The sequence below is a fragment of the Melopsittacus undulatus genome, chromosome 2 (assembly GCF_012275295.1).
Source record: "Melopsittacus undulatus isolate bMelUnd1 chromosome 2, bMelUnd1.mat.Z, whole genome shotgun sequence".
NCBI lineage: Eukaryota > Metazoa > Chordata > Aves > Psittaciformes > Psittaculidae > Melopsittacus > Melopsittacus undulatus.
The window spans coordinates 115,495,658-115,510,837 of NC_047528.1; positions in this window are offsets into that span (position 1 = coordinate 115,495,658).

Sequence of the window (15,180 nt, forward strand, 5' to 3'; positions counted from 1 at the left end):
CTAGTACTGCAAGCATTTTTACATGGATGTTATATAGGCAGAAGGACGTTGCTCTGCTCAGAAAGATGAGCTGTGAGACTGCTCTAGCTAGCAGGTTTGTTATCATGACATTAGCCCAGTGCTCATGCTGGCAGGGTCTGCCACCTTGATCCTAGGGCTGCTGTGTAAGTGGTTTATACAGCTATTGGACTGGAGGTGGCGTATGAGTCATGGTGAGGACAGGAGTTGGGGTCATCTATTGCTCTTTTGAGCAGGTGTTAATGCTGATGAAAAGCAAATAAGGTAATTGTTGAGCAGTATTTTCAAAATGGGCATTCTTTCACATTTAAAGTGTTAACAATCATGTGGTTAGAGGTGTCAAAAAGCACTTTTTTTTAAAGATTCTCATAAGTTTTTGTGCATCCTGAATGGCATTTTGAAGAGTCAGGTACAAACTGGAATTAATCAAAATGGGGGTTTTTGGGTTGACAACAAAATCTTATCCCTTATTACTTGGATCACCCTTTTAGTTATCACTTTCAAAAAATAGGCAAGCTATTTCTGGGGTTCTGACCCTGAACAATAAACTTGGTAGTACTGAAGGCAGCATGGGGTGAGAAATGTATTATTGATACAAGCATTACAGGGTGTGCACATGTGTATGTCTGCATGCATAGCACAATGTGTGACTAAAGTTAGCTTTTTTGAGTCTCCAGAAACTTCAGCTCTTATTTGGAACAAAGGATTAGGAAGGTTCATAATTCTTCTGAATTACTTACCTAAATCATTCACCTAACCTGTTTGAATTAACAACTGGGCTCCACAGTGTCTAACTCAGAAGACTGAGTCTTATTTCTGCCAGTTACTTGCCTGTGATGTGGGGGTGCTGTGTATTTTTATCTTGCTGTATTACTGTCTTGACTCCCTGGAAGTGTGCTGACTGATCTTGGTAAGGGAAAAGTACTTCATGCCAGAGAAGTGCAGGAACAGTTGGTATCAGGCTTCTCTGCACCAAAAAAAAAAGTAATTAAAATGAGATAAGCCCCTTTTATTTTCCACATTAAAAGGAACAAAACCACAGGTGAATGGAAGTGCAAATTCCTGGACAAATTACATATGCTGTAAAACTTCTGTGCTTTAACTTCTGTTCATTGTGATTTTTTAAAGTCAAATTGAACTACTTTCCAAAAGCCAAACCTGTGCTATTATATTTTGCACACTAGATGTTTAAGCATCTGTGGCTCATTACCCTGTAGGTTTAACAGTTCTGGAATTAATTGTGGTGGCTTAGGAAAAAAAAATTGCCTTTTCCTAGTCCATATGCTTGGTGCTGCAGCAGCAGCTCTAAGGTAGTAAAGGGATCTATGTGGGGAGGGTGATGTGAGTGGTGTAGCTTTGGGGGTGCTGGTGCCAGAGAAACAGATGACTCCCACTGTCCTGTTGGACTTGTCAACTCAGCTGTTTGTGAGAGCAGTGCCTGCCTCATTTCAATTAAAAAGTAAAGGTTTGGCTAGTCTAGTTTCTATGCAGTTGAGTGGGTGCTCTGAGGAGAAATGCTTTCCCCAGGCTCTTAACCTTGAGCTTAGTTGTTTTCTAGAGCCATAATTGTTGCCATCATCAGCCTTCCTGAGGACGGACCTTTCACAGATAATTGCCCATCCTTGTCCTGCTTAGCCGAAGTGGTGTGTGCTTTGGCCATGACTGTGTGGCTACTACTGCAGCATGTGTGCTGGCAATCCCCCTCGCCTTGGGGTTGGTCCTGATGAGTGGGGGACAGCTGGGTGCCCCTGCTGCTATGTGAGGTAATTAATGCCATGAACTTGGCTTGGGTAGGGCATGGACCCCTGGCCTTCCATGCAGTGGCTGGGAAAACTGCAAGTTAAATCTCATCACAGAGGGTGTGAGGTTCATGTACCTTTGCTGCGGCTTATTTGCTTTGAAACAACTTGTTTCAAACAAGTTTAACCCACTATAGTTTTTCACTGTTTTGGTTGTGTAAGGTTTTGACAGGCACAATGTAGTGCATGCTGCTTCTCATCCTTTAAATGGTTTGGTATCGCTTGTGTCCTAGGTCACTGTTGAACCACAAAAAATTCCCCATTTGCAGCCCTGTTATTCCAGGTAGTCCTAAACCCCATTTTCAGTACTAAGGCATATGCCAGTTTCTGCTTTTGCATCTGCAATATATAGTTTTAATGCAAATGACTCTGATACAGGGGTAACCAATGTACAGGGGGGTAATACAGAGAAATTGTACAAGGGGTTAAAGGAACTCCTTTGCTTAAACAAAAGTATTGTCTGGCCTAAGTACCTGCCATTGCCATCTTGCCAAGGCACTGATCACTGCTGCAGGGGGAGAAGCAGATGCCAGTTCTACTGACAAGGGACAAAAGCAGATGATTGGTTCTACTGATAAGCCTGGGAGAGGCAGACTGGGCGCCGACCAGACCCTAAGGCCATGTCTGAAGGTTAAAAGGTGTAAAGTTTAAGAGGAAGACTTGTTTACTTCATCTTGAAGACCCCTGCCCACAAGAAGAAGACTCATTTACTTCATCCTGAGACCCCTGCCCATGACCAGAAGGGGCACTGCGCAGGTGCAAAGGACCTTCCGGCTCATTATAATACCAAGCGGGGATAGGTAATAAATATGTATAGGCGGATTGAGCAACCTCATGTCTATGTATACCTTAAGAGAACAAATGTAAAGGGAGAACACCCCTGAGGTGTGAATGCTTTGGAGGAGCTATCCCCATGCACCTCAGCGCTGAATAAAAGCACACCTACTTTACAACTTTAACTAGTTGTGGAGTCTGTCCGCGCATCACTTCGGCGAGCCAGGCAGGAGGCCTCTGTCCGGCTGCAGGATCGGCCGAGGGGTGCACATCCTCGGTGCCACCGCTGCTTGCCTGGAGGAGCTCCGCTTCCCGTCTGCTCACTGCGGGGACAGACAACGACCTGTGCCGGCTGCGGAGAAACGGTATGTTTGGGGTTATGGTAACTTAGGGGGCCTGTAAGGCGTACGCGTGTCCCGGGGTGCTGGTAAGGCGTGCAGAGACGTCTGGCGCACAGCGAAGTTCCCCTTGGTAGGTGGCTTGCAAGCGGGGGGCTCGCCGGCCGATAGAGCGGCTGCCAGCGATCCTGGGAGCGGATCGGGTGAGCCCGGGTTTTCCTGCATCCCAAGTTTTGGGAGCCCGGACCTGCCAAGGGAAGCAGGTGAAGGGTAAGCGAACCCACCAGGGTTCTGCTGCATCTCAGTTCTGAGAACCATGACCGTAAGAAGTTCTGAGGACCATGACCATAAGAAGCAGGAGGAGGGTAAGCGGAACCATAGTGGGAGTGTGTGGGATCCCATGTGTAAGTTCGTGTTTCTGTGTGGCTGAGATGTAGCATAGCTACGAAGCGAGTGTGGAGTCTATCCGCGCATCAACTCAACAGTCCCAATGTGCTCATACTCATTCATTAGTGCCATAAAAACCTTGAGATTTATTTAGTAAGTCTTGATATGCAGAATACTTTACTTTCATTTTAAATGGACTTGTGTCAAGGCCTTTCTGAAATTATATCTGTCTAAAACTTTAAGCTATGAGCTTTTGAACTGTGTTTAAAATAACTTTGTCAAGGCATATTTGAGCTTTTATTGCTGTATTAAACCACTTTTTATTGTGTCATAAAATGCGGAGACAATATTTACACTTCCAAATATTTTAAACTTGCAGCCAAGGCCAAGTTACTGTGCCTTTTCTTGAGAGAACACAAAACAAGTTGCTTGTAAAGTGCTTGGATATCTGTAGCTGAAAGATTCTAACAATACATGCTGTAAATCTGTGTACTATCTTTCTGTAGGATATAATTGTCCTTTGCACCAAGGAGGATTCCTTATGATCAATGTGTTTTCTGTTAGGCATTGCTTATGAAGAATAATCCTAGGTATTACCTAGGTGTAGGTAATCCTTAGTGCACAGGAATCCTTTGTGTGGGAAGGATGACATACTGGTCTCCCTCGAAGGCCTGTGAATTGCTCTGGCAGAAGTAAAACTTCACATTTTAAAAACATTTATTCCACATTGCCCTATTAATGTACCTCAGCATTGTTCCTCAGGGACTTGTTCTAGCACTGATGAGTAGCAGTCAAATTTCTGTGCTAGTGCAATTTCTTGCATCAGCTGACTTGCTGACAAATGTACTATTTCTACAGGCATTTGACCTTTAAAAACTGGCCTTGGATCACTTAGCTGCTTCACATTCATCTCAAAACTGCTTTGACACTTTAATGGGGATGAGCCTAATATTCAGGTTTCATTGTGAAGCCTATATGGAAGTAGGATGCCAAGTGCATGTTGCCTACAACTACGTATTAGATACTATAAGCCTCTCTCTCTGTGTTTGCCCATTGTTTTGGTATTCATTTTTCTTGGACCTTGGTGGGTTGTTCCCAAATATAAGTACTGCTGCTTTTAGCATAGTTGTCATCTAGGTCGGTTGTTGGACCCAAGCTGCCGGAAAGTTTTACCTTTATGGGTTTGTTTTTGTTGGAAAGCCAAGCTGAGTTTGGAAATGTATCGAATCCCTCCATGTTTTCCAACGTACCTGAGATCATGAAGATATTTCTGCTGGAGCTGAAACAAAGTGGTAATTTTTGCTTTTGTATTCTGTTAATTTTTTGTGCATACCTCAAACTGTGGAAAAAAACAGTGAAAGCTGCTTTGCAAACTTCTTTTAAATATAAAAGTAAACCAAAATATATTAATGCTATTTAAGTTCCACTTTCCCTATATAAAATAAACACATCCCTTTGAAATGTGTGGGGGTTTTGACTATTTTAGGGATAGCTTTGCAGGATTCACATTGCAGAAGTGAGTGATTTGAGCACAGGTTATTCTGAACAACTAGATTTCAGCTCAGCAGCTTCCCTCAGTTCCCAAAGAGACAAGAAAGTTGGTCTAAGGAGGATTCTTTTTCTAAATAAGAAGAAAAACAAATACAACCTCACATCCAAACAACTACCTCCTCTCCCAAGTTCCTAACACAGAAATTAAGGGCTTTTTTATACTAGGATCCTGAATGAGAGAGCCAATTTCAAAGGCTTTATTTGGAGATTACTTGACAGCAGATTGAAGACTTGACATCTGGAAATAAAGCTTTAAGAAGTTCAGGCCACATATTTGACAAGTTCTTTTTGTGTAAATGGACAAAGTATCTGACTAAAAATAGTGGAAAATTCAGAAAAAAACAAATAAAAAATCAGAGCATGAAAGCTAGATAAACTTTTGTAAAGAGTACACTAACATTTGTTACATTGTCATGTTGGAAACAGTCATCTGGAACACCCTCTGTGTTATCCAACCCTCTGCACAGCTAATGTAGTCTTCAGCCAAAGACCATTCTATTCATACATGGGCAGGAGGGTTTTAGAAATGAGTGTATCTATGTTGAAGAGCTGGAGTAAATATGGCACAGAATGTTTGTGAATGTTTCCAGGCTCATACCTATTGTATGAGTTTATTAATACCTGAGTCCTCTACAGCCTGGTGTTATGTACTGGTAGTGGCTCTCAAAGGAAGATGCTCTGATGCAGACAGTACTTGAGTGTTGAGAGGTAACCATCTGCCCAAGACTTAGAGCCCTGGTATCTGTGTTCAGAGCTCCTTCAGTGTGGCTGCACAGCCTGTAGCAATGGTATGAATGCTCTCTGCTTGCAAAGAAAAGTTCTATCAGGTTTGCAGAAAACACTTCTTTAATGACCACTGAGTGCATTACAAAACAGAGCAGAAGAGAGGGTGTCTGCATGGACTGAAAAATGAGGGTCAGAAATGGTGGGGTTTACAGATCTAACGAAAAAATGAATCATTCAATTGTATAGTGCCTCTTCCAGCATGTGTTGTCACTGATATATTGGTACCTTGAATTGCTGAACCCTACTTGTGTAGTTAGGTGTACGTATTTGACAGCTTCAATCACGGTCTGATCAATGTTGATCTCTGCAGCCTATTAGTCAACTCTGCTAGATGCTAGTTCTAATTTTAACATCCTTTCCTGACTTTGAGGTCCAGGTTATTGATACAAACTTCATTTGGTGACTTAAGTAGGCACCGGTGGCTATGAACTACAGTACTGCTAAAAAACAGACCTAGCATCCCACCCCAAAAGGAACTTCAGCATATCTACCATGCAGAGGAGAATTACTGCTGCTTTCCTTTATAATTAGTGTACATGAGTAGTTATGATGTTAAAACTGTCCTGATGTCTAGCCATTCAATTCTACTCACTGGGGGGGATAATTTTCAGTAATGGTACATTTCTTCTGGGTTCCTAGTGCAGGTAGAAACAGTTTCTTTCTGCTTCAAAGACAAAGGTTTACTTCTAGGCTCTCAGGCAGGGTCTACATTGTGGTGTGTACAGATGCGCCTTACTTTACAGAACCTTTACCATGACAGAAGTATCTATGAATTAGAGAAACCTCTAATTCTAATTAGAGGTTGGTGTATGTGGGTGAGCAGTAATGATTTATATTCCCCTTGTTCCTCCTCTTGAGTCTGAAATATCCATGGTACCTTGTGCCAACTTTTCTTCTCTTAAACACGTTGCTCTTCAGCCCAAGACTGCCCTCTCTATTTACAGTTGCTGTACTGCATGTATGGTGCTTCTTCTAACATATGTACTACCACCATGATATATTAAATTGCATGTTAAGAGCCCATTGCCTGTTCTGGGGCTATCTTTGGTTCATTGTCCCTTCAAAAAGGCAGCTGTGTGTGTTCGTCTGCTTATTTTGTGCTGTGATATTTTCACTTTTCTTGTTTTGCTTCTGAATCTAAACCATCCTAGTCTCCTAGAATTTCATATCTCTATGAATTTTTGTCTGAGTACTTTGCCCTTCTGTTGCTTGGCTCTACCAATTCCATCCTTAAAACCAGGCTTCCCTCAAATGTACAAGTATAATCCTCTATTGTGGAAGATAGTTTTGTTTCCAAAGATTAATACATATTTGAATGCCAAGATGTTAACTTTGAATTCTTTGTATTAAACATTTAAACTTTGACCCTGATTCTGTCCAACTATGCAGGCTTTGTAGCTGTTAACATCTGTGTAGATCAACTATTTTCTTTCCTATCTTCTGCTTTTCCATGTTGAAATATGTTGCAACTGTTATATTTCATTGAAGTGTACGACATACCTAGGGCAGGTTCAAACCTGAGGGACTCTGAAGTGGCAAGTCTTGTATTATCAGTCTCCCAAGGCAGTTGCTAGCTGCAGTGTGTTTTGGCTATGGCTGGTTTGCAGTTCTTCCATCTGACCAGTTCTAAAACCCTTTATGCTAGAAATAGCAGAAAAAAGACTTATTTTCTGCTTACAACATCTGAAAAGAGGAAAAGAACATTTACATCTGTGAGGTTTTTAGAAATTCCTCATACACTGTAGGTATAGTTCAAAGGATAATGTTGCCTAAATATTCTAACACAAATTTACATGAAGGATAAGAACTTTCTTCCAGACTGTATTTCCATCTGTCTGTACCCCTCAAACAAGATAGTAACAGTTACAGAAAAGTGAATATATCTTTCTTACGTACATAATTGTTCAAGGAACGTTAATGAGACATCATAAGATGGCTGTTTAGAGGGAAAGAAAGGGGTAAACAAATTCTGAGAAATGATGTTTTCATTTCAATTCTCATTGTTTCATTTACTTACAATATCATACAGTGCACCAGAAGTACCACGAACATCTCTGGTGCAAGACAGGTGGTCAGAAACCACTGTCTGCTGAGGTACATGTTTTGAATGATCTGACAATGGTGGGGAACTGCACAACTCTGAGCCTGGGCTATTACCATGTATTTGTTCTTATGGGGGAGAGGAAGACACTGCTTGCTTTATCTTAACTTAAAAATAACATTATCTATGCTTTGAAGAAGCAAAATGTGTGTGCCTACCCCTGTTCTTTGTGTCATTCTGACCTGAATGTTTTGTAGGGCTTTAAAAAATCATGTTCTTCTGGTATTTGCATATCCTCTTTTGCAATGGATAGGTTTAACATGTTAACAGTTTTAAAATTTCCTTTTTTTTGTGCTGATGTAATAAGGTGTTATATTACATGGCATGTTGAACATAGTATTTGGTGGGCTTGGTAGTCTCAGATGTTGCCTCTGTCTCTCTGCTTTTACTTCCCACCCACCTAATCTGCTTATGATGAAAAGAAGTAAATGTAGTTTCTTAGCTCTTACAATGCCTGCCTGTCACAGTATCTAAATGCCTTGCCTCCCCCATTTTAGCCATTCCTAATTCACTGGAATAAAGTTTATTATATAACTAAAAGCTTGAATTAGATTAGAGCTTGTCAGCAGGTGATTGTCTACTTGCCATGTAATGATGGGCTGTTTTCTTAAGGATTCTTACTTGGTAGTGGTGCTTGAAGTTCAAAACCACCATGGCACATGGTGTGATGGAATTCTTGGTTTTGAGAGTCATTTGTATGAGTTTATAGCTAGAGTGCAGAAGTCCATTCTTGGGCTGAGAGCTGCTTTTTATAATGAATTCGTTGTTCAAATAAGCTTTTATTCTTTCCCAATTTAATCATTATGCATATTTAATAGGTTTAGGTATGCAATAAATTACAGGTGTTACGCTTTCACTTTTTTGTTAATGCAAAAATTATGATATCATTTTTAAATTGAGCTTTGTAGGTCTCTAAACTGAACAGCTCCCTTCAGATGTTTGTAATTCAGGCTTGCATAAACCATGAAACCTATGTTCAGCCATATCGTCTGAATCTGTGAATAATCTTTCGTACCTTTTGTGGTTGTTGACTAATATTTTGAGGTTATGATCCAACAAAACACTTATATACCCATAGCAGTTAATATTGCTGTTGAATAAAACACACGAGTACTTCATGACTGGAGCCAGAAGAGCAGTTAAATGTGAGGATATTTTGTTTTTACTGTTTTTCTTCACTGGTATAATGAGATGATTCATTGCCTTTAGTACACTTGTAAAACAAGCACAGCCATTTCAAATTCTGCTAGTTTATTATGCTCATCTGAACGTGTGGTTCTTTAGAGTATGAAACAGAGCTGGCTTCCAGCTCTAGAGAAGGATGAAGTTCGGACAAAATTTAAGGGGTTTCTGTAGGATATAGTGTGGGGTTGTTGTTTAATAGGAGCTGAGTAAAGGACGTTCAATTTTGTGAATGGTTTCTTTGTGTGTTGAATGAGGTTGTTGGTTTGCTCTGAGATTGGATTTTCAGTTTGTATGCCAAGGATTTATAGAAGCACATTATATAAAGTCAAAGCAGGAAACTGGATAAAGCACAGCCCAACCCAATTAACCAATGTCACAAGGCCTGCAGGATTTGGGATTGGTACCAGTGATGATTTTGGACAAATGATTTAGTTTAGTCTCAATATACTTTTCTATAAAATGGGGTCAACATTATTTTCTTGCTCCAAAAGCATGGTGAGTCATAATTATAACTGCTATTTTGTAAAAGTTATGTGAATGTCTGCTGTGAAGTGGGTACAGTGTGGATGGCCCTGATAGGACTGGAGCATTCTGAGATATAATGGCTTTCTGATTTCATGAGAAATTAGAGGTAGGGATAAATACATCCTGCCAGTGCCACACTCTGGAAGATTTCAGTGTCTTGTCACTGAATCAACTTCATAATAATAAATATGTTATAAATATAAACAAATAATCTAGTTCTGTTACATTTGCACTATCTTTGCAAGACACCTTTCTCAGTTAGTGCCAATCTGCAGATACCTTGTAGCTCAATCTGAAATACAGTGGTTAATGGCTCTAGGAGCTGGAGTTAAAGCGATGGACTGACCAAAGTGGTTTATAATCTGATTCATCTTCAGTCTTCTGATGCTTTTTCTGAGCAATTTGACTTTAAGAATGATTCTTACCTATGTTTTTTTTGTTTTTTTAATTTATTTCTGTGAAAAGTAAAGAAAGAAACAAAACATAATTTAGCTTTATTATGTGAACTTCTTTTCTTCCTTACCTATATACACAGCTGGCTAATTGGCCACTCTGCACTTCCTTGAGGGCTGTCAAGGTGCAAGAGAAAAATGCCTATAGGCATTTTGGATGCAAACATACCTGCATTTATCTCATTTTCCTCACTAGAAAAATAATAGTGGAAGGGTTTGGTGAAAAGTTTTTGGTTGTAAAGGGCTTTGATAAATTCTATAATTGAGTTAGTCCAAAACTTCTTAGGGCTCCATCAAGTGTGCAAGAAGTGCTTCTGGTTCAACTTTGGGAGTGAACTGATAAAAGATAAAACCCCTTAATCACAGTGAACATCTGGAATGCTGTTTTGTTTGGCACCTGCAAAATAACCAGCCACCATGAAAGGCTGCACAAAATGGCTGTCCATTAGCTCCCTCAGACACCGGTGGAGTGGAGGAACCCCCTGGGGTGTGTTGTCAAACACTGTTAGGAAGGGAATAAACACACAGACAGATAAACACAAACAGTGAAGTTTGTGTTTCCTATTACAAAGGCATAAACACACGAAAGGATAAACCCAAAGCCTGAGGTGTCTCTGCCCACGGCAGCGCCCTCAGCCGGCACTGAGCCGCCATTAGCCTCTTTCAACAGGGAAGGCGGGACGGGGGGCGGTTGAGGCGGGAGGAGGGGGTGAGGCGGGAAGGGGGGGGGGAGACGGGAAAGGCAAGGCACCGGAGGAGACGCCCTGCCATTGGCTGGGTTCTTCGCGGGCTAGGAAAGCCAGCCTATCAGAGCGCTCGGCGGGAAGGGGGGGCTATAAATGAATGCAGCGGGAGAGGGTCACCTCAGAGCTCTGAGGGGAACAGAGGAGAGAGGAGGTGCGCGGAGCCCCCGCATTTGCCGTTAGTGCCTTAGACATTAATGGATGGGTGTGGTGGGAGGCAGAGGCTTTTACAAACTTAGGAGGGATGTATGAAGGACTTTTCCCACCACCATCCAAGTGGGAATGAGAAAGGAATTTTCATGCATAACTGAAGAGAAAGTGAGGGGAAAGGGGGGAGGTGTGCTGGCTTGAGGAGGGCAAAATGGTGAAAAAGAGAGCTGACATTGGAAAAAAAAAAGGAAAGGTGCTGGCAGAGGGGAAAAAAGGAAGTTGGGAGACAAATCTAGAGGGAAGGTGAAACATTACACTGCACTAATGTCTTGTTTGTGTATAGATATCAGATTATTACTCCAAATAATATATTTTACCTCAGAGTAGCTTTTAAAACATACTGATCTGAGAAAACCTGGTGTTGTTTTTCCAAAACAGAATGCAGCTGAACTTAAAAAAAAAGCAACATTGAGCAAGAACAGCGTCCGGCAGAAGAGGGGGCACGAGAAAGGCACCCTGGGCAAAGGGACCCCCTGTGGGCACAGGGGGAGGTCACGTAAGAGCATGATGGCACCTTTGGGGTGCCGTGAGGAATGTTGTGTGCTGGGCGACCTCCCTGTAAGCAGGGCTCAGGTCTTTGCTACTGTTGGTTTTGGCCTTTGGCCGTGTTGCTCCTTTGGCTGCCCGGAGAGCGTGGCAACCCTGTAAGGAGGGTGAGAGCCAGCGTCTCCGCACCCGAGGGGGAAATGGAGCTCTCTGGACCCCCAGGCCACCCTGTAAGCAGGGGAGGGCCATTTCCCTGCCCAACTTCTCTGCCCCAGCAGCTTTCTGCCTGCTGGTGGCCTACCCAGCGTGACCCCCTGTTGTCAGGGCGTGTCACAGCATTTGCCCCTTGGCGTGTTGAAGGTCTCCAGCTTCCACGCACAGTCCCAATCTGTGGAGCCCTTTGTTCCCTGGAGCAGCCCCAGCCTGCTTTAAGCAGGGCATGGGAGGCTGTTCTTAGCCAGCCCACAGGAACGAGCCTTCCCTCGCCCTTTAGAGGGTGCAGGTTGAGGAAATGCAGTGCCACAGGTTGCAGGCCCACCTTTGGCTGGGCTGACCTCCCCCTGGTTGGGGTCGAGGTTGTGCACTGGGCTCCTGAAGGACTACCTGATGAAAATGATGATGATGATGATGATGATAATGATAATGACAATGATAATGATGATGATGATGATAATGATAATGATAATGGTAATGTTGATGGTGTGGTGCAGCCAGGAGGCCCGCCCGTAACTCGGACGCAGGTCGGAGCCTTGGGCTCCCTGGAGCTTATTTGGGAATGTCTGGCCCTAGTCTTTGAGAGGCTCGGGGCTGTATCCGCCAGTCCCCCGGCCTTTAGCTCTGAAGCTGCGGTACCTGGCTGTGGAGTCTCGTTCCTGTTGGTGCAGGGGGAAGGCCGAGCTCTGCGGCTCCCTGGGTGTGGACCAGCCTGTAAGCAGGTCCTGGGTCTGGGAGCCTTTGTGCTCCCTCAGCTGGCAGCCTGTGTGGTGTGACCGCCCCGCTAGTGGGGTGAGGGTGAAGGTGCCCCTCAGTCGGAGAGAAGGAGCCTCCGAATGCCTTAAGGACCAGGGCCACCCTGTAAGTCAGGGCCCGGCCATGAGTCCTGGGCGCTTTACAGTGCAGGCCACGGCTCGGGCCCCCTGTGAGCAGGGGTGCGCAGCCTCTGTGGCCGTTGCTTTGCATGCCCAGCGGATTTGCCCAGGGTGCCCGCCTGCGAGCCCGGCTCTAGCCCCGGCCAGAACTCTGCGGCGCATCCGTGCGGTGAGCCAGGCTGAAATTGAGGGAGGGTGTGCGGGCGGGTGGTTGTGTGGGTGGGCTGGTGGTGCCTTGAGGAGCTCCCTCCAGGGCTAGGGATCCATGTTTCCTTCAGGGAGAAGAGTTGGCGCTTCCCAGAGCTAATGACATTTTCCTTCCTTGGCAGAAGCTGTCAGAGAAGAGAGAAGAGGCGGCGTGTCAAGAGAAGAGAGAAGAGGCGGCGTGTCAAGAGAAGAGAGAAGATGCGGCGTGTCAAGAGAAGAGAGAAGAGGCTGCGTGTCAAGAGAGAAGAGGCGGCGTGTCAAGGGAAGAGAGAAGAGGCGTCGTGTGGAACGGCGAGGCGAGGAGCGGCGTGGGGCAGAAGAGGGGGCACGAGAAAGGCACCCTGGGCAAAGGGACCCCCTGTGGGCACAGGGGGAGGTCACGTAAGAGCATGATGGCACCTTTGGGGTGCCGTGAGGAATGTTGTGTGCTGGGCGACCTCCCTGTAAGCAGGGCTCAGGTCTTTGCTACTGTTGGTTTTGGCCTTTGGCCGTGTTGCTCCTTTGGCTGCCCGGAGAGCGTGGCAACCCTGTAAGGAGGGTGAGAGCCAGCGTCTCCGCACCCGAGGGGGAAATGGAGCTCTCTGGACCCCCAGGCCACCCTGTAAGCAGGGGAGGGCCATTTCCCTGCCCAACTTCTCTGCCCCAGCAGCTTTCTGCCTGCTGGTGGCCTACCCAGCGTGACCCCCTGTTGTCAGGGCGTGTCACAGCATTTGCCCCTTGGCCTGTTGAAGTTCTCTGGCTTCCACACAGGCCTGGGCATGGTCTGAGGCTTTCCTCTCTTGCTGGTGAGTAGGGTGAAACCCCAGACATTGGCTGCACAGAGACCGTCTCCCTTTTTGGGACGTTCTGTTTTGTGTGTCTTGTCCTTGTCAATCAATGTGTGTGAGTGGTGAGGGAGTGAGTGAGCTTATCCTTTAGGCCCCTGTTTTAATTGCTGCAGCTTAGCTTAAACCTCCCTGGAGGGAGAGCAGGGATCTGTGCAGTAACAGGGGGGTCCCCTCTAAGTCCATGAGCGGAGGGACGGTCTGGACTCGCCCCTTCTTTCCAAGGACGGTGCCAAGCCACTTAGTTGTGGTGCAGGCAATGCGACCTGCCTGTAGTCAGGACCTGGGTCTCTGCCTGCATGGCTGCCTGTCCTGCTGGTGACCTGCCAGCGTGACCCCCTGTTGTCAGGGTGGGTCGCAGTATTTTCCCCTTGGCGTGTTGAAGGTCTCCAGCTTCCACGCACAGTCCCAATCTGTGGAGCCCTTTGTTCCCTGGAGCAGCCCCAGCCTGCTTTAAGCAGGGCATGGGAGGCTGTTCTTAGCCAGCCCACAGGAACGAGCCCTCCCTCGCCCTTTAGAGGGTGCAGGTTGAGGAAATGCAGTGCCACAGGTTGCAGGCCCACCTTTGGCTGGTCTGACCTCCCCCTGGTTGGGGTCGAGGTTGTGCGCTGGGCTCCTGAAGGACTACGTGATGAAAATGATGATGATGATAATGATAATGACAATGATAATGATGATGATGATGATGATAATGATAAGGACAATGATAATGATAATGATAATGGTAATGTTGATGGTGTGGTGCAGCCAGGAGGCCCGCCCGTAACTCGGACGCAGCTCGGAGCCTTGGGCTCCCTGGAGCTTATTTGGGAATGTCTGGCCCTAGTCTTTGAGAGGCTCGGGGCTGTATCCGCCAGTCCCCCGGCCTTTAGCTCTGAAGCTGCGGTACCTGGCTGTGGAGTCTCGTTCCTGTTGGTGCAGGGGGAAGGCCGAGCTCTGCGGCTCCCTGGGTGTGGACCAGCCTGTAAGCAGGTCCTGGGTCTGGGAGCCTTTGTGCTCCCTCAGCTGGCAGCCTGTGTGGTGTGACCGCCCCGCTAGTGGGGTGAGGGTCAAGGTGCCCCTCAGTCGGAGAGAAGGAGCCTCCGAATGCCTTAAGGACCAGGGCCACCCTGTAAGTCAGGGCCCGGCCATGAGTCCTGGGCGCTTTACAGTGCAGGCCACGGCTCGGGCCCCCTGTGAGCAGGGGTGCGCAGCCTCTGTGGCCGTTGCTTTGCATGCCCAGCGGATTTGCCCAGGGTGCCCGCCTGCGAGCCCGGCTCTAGCCCCGGCCAGAACTCTGCGGCGCATCCGTGCGGTGAGCCAGGCTGAAATTGAGGGAGGGTGTGCGGGCGGGTGGTTGTGTGGGTGGGCTGGTGGTGCCTTGAGGAGCTCCCTCCAGGGCTAGGGATCCATGTTTCCTTCAGGGAGAAGAGTTGGCGCTTCCCAGAGCTAATGACATTTTCCTTCCTTGGCAGAAGCTGTCAGAGAAGAGAGAAGAGGCGGCGTGTCAAGAGAAGAGAGAAGAGGCGGCGTGTCAAGAGAGAAGAGGCTGCGTGTCAAGAGAGAAGAGGCGGCATGTCAAGAGAAGAGAGAAGAGGCGTCGTGTGGAACGGCGAGGAGCGGCGTGGGGCAGAAGAGGGGGCACGAGAAAGGCACCCTGGGCAAAGGGACCCCCTGTGGGCACAGGGGGAGGTCACGTAAGAGCATGATGGCACCTTTGGGGTGCC